Below are 11,219 nucleotides of genomic sequence, written 5' to 3' on the forward strand. Positions count from 1 at the left end.
CTTGACAGAACCGCTTTTGTCAGTTTGGCGTCAGCTTCAGCTACACAGAACAAGAGAAGGGATGTCGGGATGGCTCTGTATGTTAAGGCGAGCCTGTTGCACAAGCACAGGAAGAGTTCAGATCCTAATACTTGCAGAAAAATCAACATGGGGGCTGGAGAGATGGCTCAGCGGTTAAGAGCACTGACTGCTCTTCCAGAGGTCCTGAGTTCAATTCCCAGCAACCACATGGTGGCTCACAACCATCTGTAATGGGATCTGATCCCTCTTGTGGTGTGCCTGAAGACAGCTACAGTGTACTTATGTATAATAAATAAATATTTAAAAAGAAAAAAGTCACACATGGGGGGAGGGTATGCCTACGGCCCAGAGCTGCAGGAGATAGGAGGTTCTCAGGAACTCTCTAGCTAGCCGGGCCAACCAAAATAGCAAGCTCTATATTCAGTGAGAGACCTTGTCTCAGAAAAAAAAAATTAGGTGGGGGCCGGCAAGATGGCTTAGCTTACAAAGAGGGGCTTGCCACTAAGCCTGATGCCTGAGTTTGATCCTGAGAGCTCAACGTGGTGAAAGAAGAGATCCAGTTCCTTCAACTTGTCCTCTGACTTCCCCGTCCACACAGGCTACATCATGCCTGTGTAGGTGTGCCCTGGTTAAGCTTGCTGCCTGAGACTCTTTCTGTAAGCATCTGTAAACATCAGTCCTTTTTCTCTTCTGTGGGCAGCCAATCCCTCCAGAGTATGACAGAACTATCTGAGCTCAGTGTTTAAGGGTGGCAATTCTGCCTCTCTGGTGTTCATGGGCTAAAGATCAGCATACCAGGGATGGGCCAGATGGGGAGGAGGGAGAAACAACAACAACAACAATAACAACAACAACAACAACAGCCCTGTCTCTTTTCTGTGGGATTTTGGCAAAGGCCAGCTAAGGAGTCCAAGAAGCCCTCCCCACGCCCTGGAAGCTGGCTATTACCATTCTCTCTCAGCTTCTGAGTGGCAGCAAAGTCGTAGGAGCACCACATTCCCCTGGGAGCATCACATTCCCCCGGGAGCACCACATTCCCCTGGGAGCACCACATTCCCCCGGGAGCACCACATTCCCCCGGGAGCACCACATTCCCCCGGGAGCACCACATTCCCCCAAGAGCACCACATTCCCCCGGGAGCACCACATTCCCCTGGGAGCACCACATTCCCCATGGAGCTCCACATTCCCCCGGGAGCACCACATTCCCCCGGGAGCACCACATTTCCCCAGGAGCACCACATTCCCCCGGGAGCACCACATTTCCCCAGGAGCACCACATTCCCCCGGGAGCACCACATTCCCCTGGGAGCACCACATTTCCCCAGGAGCACCACATCCCACATACACCCCGGGGAACATCACATTCCCCTGGGAGCACCGCATTCCTCCAGAGCAGATTGAGCTGTGGTTTCAGGTCTCTCAGCGCGCAGGTGTGTGAACAGGTCAGGATCTGAATGTTTTCTCGCTCCTGCTCTCTCAGGAGCACCTTGTAGGGAGGAGCAAAGTGTAGGGAGGGAGGAGAGCTTGACTCCTTTTCTTTGTGTGTGCACATTCGTGGCATGTGTGTGTGTGTGTGTGTGTGCGCGCGTGCGCGCGCATGCACACGCACACGCGCACGTATCCATATTTGTGCATGTGGGTGGAGGCTATCGGTCCACCTCAGGTGTCATTCTTCAGGTGCCATATCTACTGTGGTTTTCTTTTGTTTTGTTTGTTTGTTGAGACAGGGTCTTTCACTGTAACCTAAGGCTTGCTAATTAGAGTGAGTTGGTTTGCCAGCGGGTCCCAGGAATCCTCCTGTCCCTGCTTCCCCATCGCTGGGATTACAAGTCTCCACTAGCGTGCTAATTTTTTAGACCACTGCTAGGAATCAAACTTGTGTCCTCACACTTATTCGGCAAGCGCACTACCCACTGAACCATCCCCATGGCCTCTCTTCGCCTTCTCCCTCTCGTCTGTGATATTCTCCACAGGTGCCACAGATGGGCCTGTTGTGATGCGTTCTCTCCTGCTCTGATTTGGTCAGGCTGGCTCCTAGCATGGAGGCCCTGTCCCAGACTCCAGACAAGCCCTCATTCACGGGCTTGCCTTGTGGTCACCTTACTTGCTTACACTTGTCGCAAGCCAACAGACACTCATGGCCTAGCTCTGGCCATGGCTTCCTTTTGCTGCGGGTGGGCATCTGGTTTCTAAGTAACTGGGCACAGAATCCAGGTCTCAGTTTACGTATGTTCTCGGTTCTGTCCCCTTGGTGATTCTGAGAACACACACATCCAATCACACTCAAGGTCTTGGTCTCTCCTTGCCTGGCTCGCATATTTTGTCAGCTTGTGTGTGTGTGTGTGTGTGTGTGTGTGTGTGTGTGTGTGAGAGAGAGAGAGAGAGAGAGAGAGAGAGAGAGACTGCATGTGTATGTGTGTGTGGACACCCACGCGCATACCTTCTATGTGTGATGCATGTATAACTGTGCATGGGTAACTATGAGTACAACTGTGGTGTACGTGTGTATGTGTGTGTGCACACTCTGGCACACACATGCACATATAACTGTAGGTGTGGTGTGTGTAACTGTGTGCATGTGTGCATGCTCTGGTGCACACATGCACTTGCATATATAACTGTAGGTGTGGGTAACTCTGTGTGTGTGTGTGTGTGTGTGTGTGTGTGTGTGTGTGTGTGTGTGGTGGTGGTGGTGGTCAGAGGACAACTTTCAGGTTCTCACCTCCCCCTTGATGAGGTAGAGTCTCTCTCACTTCTGCTGTGCTGTGACTTCCGGACCAGCTGGCTTGGGGGCTTGTGGGGGATTCTCCTGTCTCCAGCTTGCTTGGAAGTGCTAGGATTACAAGATGCGTGCCACTGCATCCTGCAGTTATTTGAAACAGTAACTCAGAATCCTATCTCTTCCTCCTGTTTCCCCTTTTGTTCAACCCCTCATGTGTTCCTTTCAGAATCTCAGTGGAAACAAGGGCTGAACATTGAGGGGATCTGGGTTCCCAGGGTATCCTGAAACGAGGAAGGGATCTATGCATCCTGGGGTGCCACAAGGAAGCACTGAGGCAGCCCCCCAAGAGGTCCACCAGCAGGGCAAGCACCCAAAGATGGGACCATAAGCAAGAGTCTCCAGCCAGAACAAAAAAGCAACCATGGACTTTGGGGATGGAAGGGGCAGGAAGAAGGGCAAAGGAAGGGGTGGGAAGGGATAACTGAGGACCTTCTGGAAGGGCCTTGAGGGTCACAGGAGCAGAACAGCACGTATTTGAGAAAGTCGGTCTCTGGAGACAGTTTCTCTTTTGTATTGTAGGTGACCCCATAAATGAGCAGAACTCACTTATGCCCAAAATCGACACAGAACATAAACAAAACCATACCGATTAAAGCAACATGAAAGTATTCTTTGTTCCTTACACACCAGAACACCCGTGATGCAGTCTGGGAGAAATCCCCGCCCACCCTGGTCCCTCATCCCCCGGCACCTCCCTTGCCCCGCCCACCTTTAATACCCCCAATTGGGAAGCTGAGACTTCCAGAAGGGTTGAAGTATGAAGAGCCGTCTGATTTCAATCATCAGGGGACAGAAAGGTAAACTGAGGCCTGGAGAGGTGAGACCCAAGTCAAGATCAGTCATCAGGGACGTGGCTAGACTGGGACTTGAACCCAGCCACCATCAATCTCATCAGCACCTGCCCATCCGTCCCCATGGCAATCTTCAGCAGTGACTCAGCAGGTTTTGTTGGTTCCAGTTGCCGGACACCATTGGGACAGACAGCGGTCTAGGGAGCCCTCCTGCAGGTTCTGGGCGACGTTCTGGATGAAAGAGCCTTGGTGACTATTCAGAGGGTTGTCTAAGGACATTGCAGCTGTTTAAAGGGATGCGGAGAGTGGAGAGAGATTCCATCGGTTCCCGGGCTTTGGGTCCTACTGAACAAACTGTCGGTCAGCCACTTGCTCCCGGCTAAGTCGAGTCTGTGGCCAGCATCTGAGGCCCACGGAGGACAGACACACTATCCCCAGGGAGCTGCGGCCTGCCCATTCCTCCAGCCCCTTCCCCTACATCTCCTTCCTTCGCTGAGGCACTTCGGCTCTTGCTGTGGCTATGCTCTCTGCCACCTTGTGTTGTTAGGGAGAATTAAATTTGGCCAAGCAGGAAGCAATGATTCCCTACATGCTTAGTTGCTGGGAGAACAGTTGCAGTGGGAGTTGGGTACAGAGAACCATCCTGAGTGACAGACTCTGAACTAAGGCACCTTTCAGTACCTCGCAGAGTCCACACACTGTACCACGGGAGAGGGGGACAGGGTTAGGGCATAAAATACTTTGTATTCTCTTCCTTGGCTTCTACACGCCTGGAAATCACTCTTCCTCTATATAAGAAACAGTTCTTTCCCATTGGATCTCAAATTTGACCCTGTGGACTCGTGACTCAAGAAGTTCCAAAAACAATTCCTGCTTTGTTTTGAGAAAGGGTCTCCTGTAGCCCAGGCTGGCCTCAAGCTCTACAAGTAGCCAAGGATGACCCTGAACCCTCAATCTTTCTGCCCCTACCTCCTAAGTCCTGGGATTACAGATGTATATAGACTGTGCCTGGTCTGGGATTCCTGATTTTTGGATAGTTATCTTCCAAGATGGTGGCTTGCTCAGTGTCTCCTGAATTTGAGTTTGAACAGTCAAAACCAACATAAACCCTGGCACAGCAGAGTGAGCTTGTAATCTCTACATTGGGATAAGGGAGGCAGGAGGATGGCTGGAGCCCAGTGGCCAGTGGCCCGCCAACCTAGCCTCGTTGATCAGTTGTGAGAGACTGCCTCAAAAAATAAATAAAACAGACACACACAGAGACACATGTCATATATGCATGTGAGAGGAGAGACAGACACAGAGACACAGAGAGAGCGTTATCTTCCAAGACTGTCAACTTGACAAGATCTAAAGCCACCTAAGGAGACGAGCCTCCATCCCTGTATGCGAGGGAGTTTCTAGATTGAGTTAGTTGATGTGGAAAGACTCACCCCGAAATTTGGGTGGCATCACCCTGTGACCTAGAATTCTTTGGGTTCTAAACACAAAGGGGAGAGTGAGTAGAGCTCCTGACTCCACCTGTCTCTGTTTCTTGACTATGGATACAAGTGACCAGCAGCCTCATGCTCTGCCCCCAGACTTTACCCACCATGGTGGGCTAATCCATCAAACTGTGAACTGAAATAAACCTTCCTCCTCCTCCTCTTCTTCTTCCTCCTCCTCTTTCTCCTCCTCCTCCTTCTTCCTTTTCCCCCTTCTCTTTCTTCTCTCTTCTTTCCTTCTCTCTCCTTCCTCCTCCTCCTCCTCCTCCTTCTCCTCCTCCTCTTCCTCCTCCTCCTCCTCTCCCTTCTTCTAGACAGGCCTCGGGACTTTGTCTTAGTTTCTCTGTGTAGCCCTGGCTGTCCTGGAACTTGCTCTGTAGACCAGGCTGGCCTCGAACTCACAGAGATCCACTGCCTCTGCCTCCCAGGTGCTGGGATTAAAGGCGTGCATCACCACCGCCGTCACCGCCACCACCTGGCCAAACCTTTCCTCTGAAGTTGCTTCCTTTCTGGTAGTTTGTCACAGCATCCAGAAAGCTGCAGACACTGAAGATCCACAGAGATCCATGCTGCTCATGAATGGAAGACGGACGCCATCTTGCTAAAATGACCCATCGGCACACAGACTGAGGTCCTCTCAAGAAACCCCAGTGACACTTCTTGCAGAAGTGGACAAACATACCCTAAAATTCATATGGAACTTCAAGGGACTTCCTGAAAAGCCAGAATAATATACAAAAAAAGAGGAAGCAAAGAGATGGGGCGGTCTCCATAACCCTTCCGAGGCTCAGGAGACATCAGAGAAGAAGGAGCGCAAAGAATTTAAGATCTAGAGAAGGCAGGGAGTGAGGAGCCAGGGCCAGGCATATGGGTTAAACACTTAAACTCACAGCAGCTGTGATATACCCACACGAGACCTGTGGAGTCCCCTGACATCCTGTCGTGGAAGGGAGGGGCTCGAAAGGTCACATCCTTCACGAGGATTTGCATTTCATGGCCGATGGGAGGGAGAGGGATTTTCTTCAGGGATGCAGACTCTGTTAAGGTGCCCATGCTCCAGTGAGCCACCCTAATGAAACATGAGAGAGACATACAAAGACAGACAGATTAACAGACAGGGATGGGGGGGGGCGACTAAACTGAGCCCACAGAAGGGAAATGGCCTTGCAAGTGGGAGTGGGAAGATGGGTTCGTTGAAAAATAAGCTAATTTTATATGACATTTAACTTGTTTTATAATATGATCCAATTAGCATATTTTACATTGCGTCCCAATTAGCATATTTTACATTATGTTCCAATTAATTGCCAGCGCTTCAACAAGACTAGATCAAGTATTCATTTTCTCCCCCACTAAAATTATATCCTTCCCTTGAGACACTCCCCGCATCCCTTAGGACCGGAGGAACTTCGGAAGACAGTCTCCTCACGGCGGTCAGCTCTCTGGGGACAGCTTTTTGCATCTTGTGGCCTTCTTGCTTCCTGAGGACGCCATATGGAACACTGGGGACCTCCTCTGCCAGGCTCAATGCTCTGTGGGATCCATTAGAGTGTCAAGATGCCACACAGAGCATCAAGGCCATGGTGCTTCTGATCTGAGAGTCACTGTGGCTGCCCAGGTCTCACATCCAAGAAGCTGATCCTAGCAGAGGCTGAGAGCTAACAACGGTTAAGCATCCAGAAGTGTCTAGGGGAGGAACGGGGGAAAGAAGAGATGGGCAAATGACCCCAGGGCACCCAGTGAGTTCACGCAACTGAGCCATCAAGGCCTCGATGCCCAGTGTCCCCCAAAGCTCCCATATCCAGTCAATCACAGTTTGCCCAGCTTCCTCTGCAGCTGGCCTGGTTCTGCACTCGATCTTAGTGCTGAGCAATGGGGTTGTGTTGGGGGGAGGGGAGAGGGGTCTACTGGAGGAAGTCAGAAAACATGTATCTTTCCTAAGGAAGGGACTACCTTAGCTGCCCCATCCCAGTCCCTCTTGCTTGGCTGTGAACGTCTACATAAAGCTGGAGCTGTGACAGCCATTTAGAAAGCTGAGGGAACAAACATGACACCACCCCCAACCTCCCCCCCAAAAAAACCCAGCACGTTGACTAAATGCAGCTGTCCAGTAATCCAAACACTGGCCCATCCATGGCACTATGAGTGACTGGCATGGCCAGGCATGGGCTAGCACCCACCTACCTACACACACACACACACACACACACACACACACACATACACACACACACATACACACACACTCACATACACACACACATATACACACATGCACATGCATATGCACACACACACACACACACATACACACACACACACACACACATACACACACACACACACACTGCAGAGCCCCAGGAGGCTGTGATGGAGGAGCCTGGTCACCCCCTTAGTTCTAGAGCAAGTAGGAAGCCAGCCGTATCTCACACAGTCTCCAGGGTTGGCGTGTTCCCAAGAGACTCCTTTTGTTCTGTCTCCATGTCTGTTAATGCCACTGCCTTAAACACTCTGGAACATTCAGACCCCAAAGTTCAGGGCCAGAAGAGAGCAAGGCAACCTGAAGGATGGTAAATGACAGAATGTTCTCTCTTCAATAATGAAGTGGCTTTTTTTTTTCAAAGCTGGTTAACATTTACCAAGGTTATTGGCAACTAGGTACTGCTCTAAGAACTCAACATGGATGAAACGACTTAGCCCTCACAGCCTGTGCCTATAAAGAAAGGCCAGTATCGTCCTGTGCTACAGATGAGAAAAACCGGCTCTGAGAAGTAAAGCAACTTGTCCAAAGTCACACAGCAACTCAGAGTTAAAGTCTTATTTAACTGGGACAGCAGGACCCCAGGGCCCACAGGTTCGCCTCTTGCCTGAAAGTGTTATACCCATTACTTTCTTTAATGGTGGTCAAGTGCTTGACAGTAGCAACTTACGACTGTAAGCGGCGAGCTCCCTTTCTGGCTTGCAGTCTGAGGGGACACAGTCCATCATGATGGGGACAGAATGGCCGACTTCACGGGGATGGGAACAAGAGGCTGGGAGTCCTCACCTCTAAGCAGAGGAAGCGGGACCAAGTCACAGACCTCAAAGGTCTACCTCCAGGGCTTGGGGGGGAAGATGGCCCAGTTCATAAATCGCTTGATCCCCAGAACCCATATTAAAAGTAGATAAACAAAATTCAGACCCAGAGGCACACATTTGCGATCCCAGTGCTGAGGTGGTGGGACAGGAAGCTCCCTGGTACTGCTCAGCCAGCCTAGTCTACTTGGGGGATTGTGCCATGAGCAAACCTGTCTTAAAAACAAGGTGGAAAATTCCAGAGGGACAATACCTGAGGTGACCTCTGACCCCCACGTGCATGCACATTCATGCACCTTCACAAACACGAACGGGCACACGTGTCCCTAAGGTCCACCTCTGATGGCCCACTCGAAAAACCACACATCCCCAACCTCTCACAATTCGGTGCCACCCACTGAAAACTAACTGCAAACACAGGAGCTTGGAACCGTAAGAAACAATTAAGCTGGAGAGATGGCTCAGCGGTTAACAGCACTGGTGGCTCTTGCAAGGGGACCCAGGTTCAGTTCCTAGAACCCACAGGGACGCTCACAACGGTCTGTAACTTCAGCTCCAGGGGTTCCGACGCCCTCTGCTGGCCTCTGCCGGCACTGCAAGTGTGGTGCCCGTACAGGCAGGCAGGCAAACTCTCATACACATAAAAAATAAACCTTTTTCTTTTAGCTATGGCGGGATTTTCTGAAATGCTGCCGCTAAGGCAGGCAAGGCCCACAGGGGTTTACTCTCTGCAGCCATGTAAAGCAGGAACCCGGAAGGGCCAAAGACAGCATAGAAGCTGCTCGGCTGGAGAACTGTAGCTGAACAAATGAGCCCACTGCGTGCCCATCCCAATGCATAACTAATCCCATGCCTTCATAGGGTACAGGGTACTTTAGTCTGAGCACGACCTGAGCAACAGCGGGACACCACACAGAGCTGATCTGGTGGGGGTTGGGGAGAAAGGGGGCGGGGACTAGAAGGCAAGGTCAGGAGGCCAGTCAGCGGCTTCCAGAGGCAAAAGCTTCGGGACAGAGCGCTCTTCCCAAGAGTGTTACAGCTCTTTTATGACAGATGTGCCCAGACAATCTTCGATGAAATAATTCTCGCACCTTTATTCATCGTGGACGAGGATATATATATATATATATATATATATATATATATATATATATGTATATATATATATATATATATTGGGGTGGACTGGGGGTCTAAGAACAGAAGCTCTTTATTGGCTTAGTCTGAGATGGGAATGCCTCATCGGCATGTGGAGGGGCTTCAGGGTGCTTCCCCCACGTGACTGATTGTCACAGTCCTCTCCATGAGGTGCCGTGGTCATGTGACAGGGACCTGTTTGGGACAGGAAATGCTTACCATCCTCCAGTCTGAGGGCACCGGTGTTTCTGAACCCACCAAGTGTTTCTGAAACCTTATCAAGTTTCCTAGCATGGTTCACTGCCCCACAGAAGATGAAAGGGTCACCTGGGATTTTCTGGACAGCCAAGGTCATCATGTCGGTCTTTTGCGAGAGCAGGAAGTCCTTGTGAACATAGTGGATGTGGCACAGATGTGGAGAGAGAAGACTGTGGCAGCTTTGACCATGAAGGAAAGGCCCACGCCCCTAAGAGCTTAGAAAGAGAAAATGGGGGGCTGGGGATTTAGCTCAGTGGTAGAGAGAGCGCTTACCTAGGAAGCGCAAGGCCCTGGGTTCGGTCCCCAGCTCCGAAAAAAAGAACCAAAAAGAACCAAAAAGAACCCAAAAAAAAAAAAAAAAGAAAAAAGAAAGAGAAAATGGTTCCCCCGGGAGTTTCTAGACGGCCCACATGCCCATGCCTGGATTTGAAGCTATTCTATTTAAGTTTCCCTATCACTACCACTGTGTAAGAGAGTGATGGCTACATCACTTTCAGGCAAGAGATGAGCCAGTGGGCCCTGGGGTCCTGCTGCCCCAGTGAAATAAGTTTTTAACTCTTGAGTTGCTGTGTGACTTTGGACAAGTTGCTTTACTTCTCTGAGCCCATTTTCCTGTCTGTAGCACAGGACGACATTGGCATTTCTTCATAGGCACAGACTATGAGGGCTGAGTTGGTTCATCAATGCTGAGTTCTTAGAGCATTACAAAGGTGCCAAGAACCTTGGTAAATGTAAACCAGCTTTGGGGAAGAAAAAAACAAAAAACAAAACAAAACCACTTCATTACTGAAGAGAGAATGTTCTGTCAGTGCTCTCTTGTTACAGCAGCAAGAAGGGAGAAGAACAAGATGGAGGTCTAGTCTAGAAGAAGACTGTCCGTCCTCTGCTTGTCCTGTGAGCTGACCTCACAGGACAGGGGGTAAGAAGCTAGGACAAGTTACTGGGTGCAAATGGCATTTTGACCCTCAGTTGTGGAGGACAATGTCAGAGGAATAGTACCTGAGGTGACCTCTGGCTTCCATGTGCATGCACAGTCACATGTGTCTGCACATATGCATGTCCACACATATGTACACACATGCACACCACTGATGCACACCTCCAAGAGCCCACTCAAAACCACGTTTCTCGCCCCAAAGCTTCCACATTCTCCCGGGTGTCCGTCTGCCTCGCCTCTCTCCCTCCACCCTCCCCCATGCATGGGGAATCTCCCCGCCCGGGCTCCCACCCCGTGGGCTCCCCAGGCAGAATCAATTTTCAGCTGACAACAGGCGGCTGGCCAGGTGTCAGCACTTGGCCGGAGCCCAGGCAGACAGGCTGTGGGACAAGAGTAGATTACACATGTCGGGTAGAGGCAGCAGGGGGTGAGGGTGAGAGTGGGGCGCGGCCAACGGTGGCCACTTTCACTGTGGTCTCTCAACCAACCTGGAGAAGTCCCAGGTGGCCTGGGCCAGCCATCCAGAAGTTCATGCTGTAACAGAGCTTCTTCCTACTTCCTGGTTCCAACTTCCTGTTTCCTTGCATCCTCCTTTGTGGGGTTGTCTGAACCATCCTCCAATCTCCCATGACTTCCATCCCAGAATATACACCAGCATCCATGATGCCCCACTCTCTCTGCCAGTCCTCCAAAGTCTGCCTGGGCCCAGAGGCTGGGTCTCTCCTGTGGTG

This window comes from Rattus norvegicus, chromosome 12 (assembly GCF_036323735.1).
Source record: "Rattus norvegicus strain BN/NHsdMcwi chromosome 12, GRCr8, whole genome shotgun sequence".
In the NCBI taxonomy this organism is placed as follows: domain Eukaryota; kingdom Metazoa; phylum Chordata; class Mammalia; order Rodentia; family Muridae; genus Rattus; species Rattus norvegicus.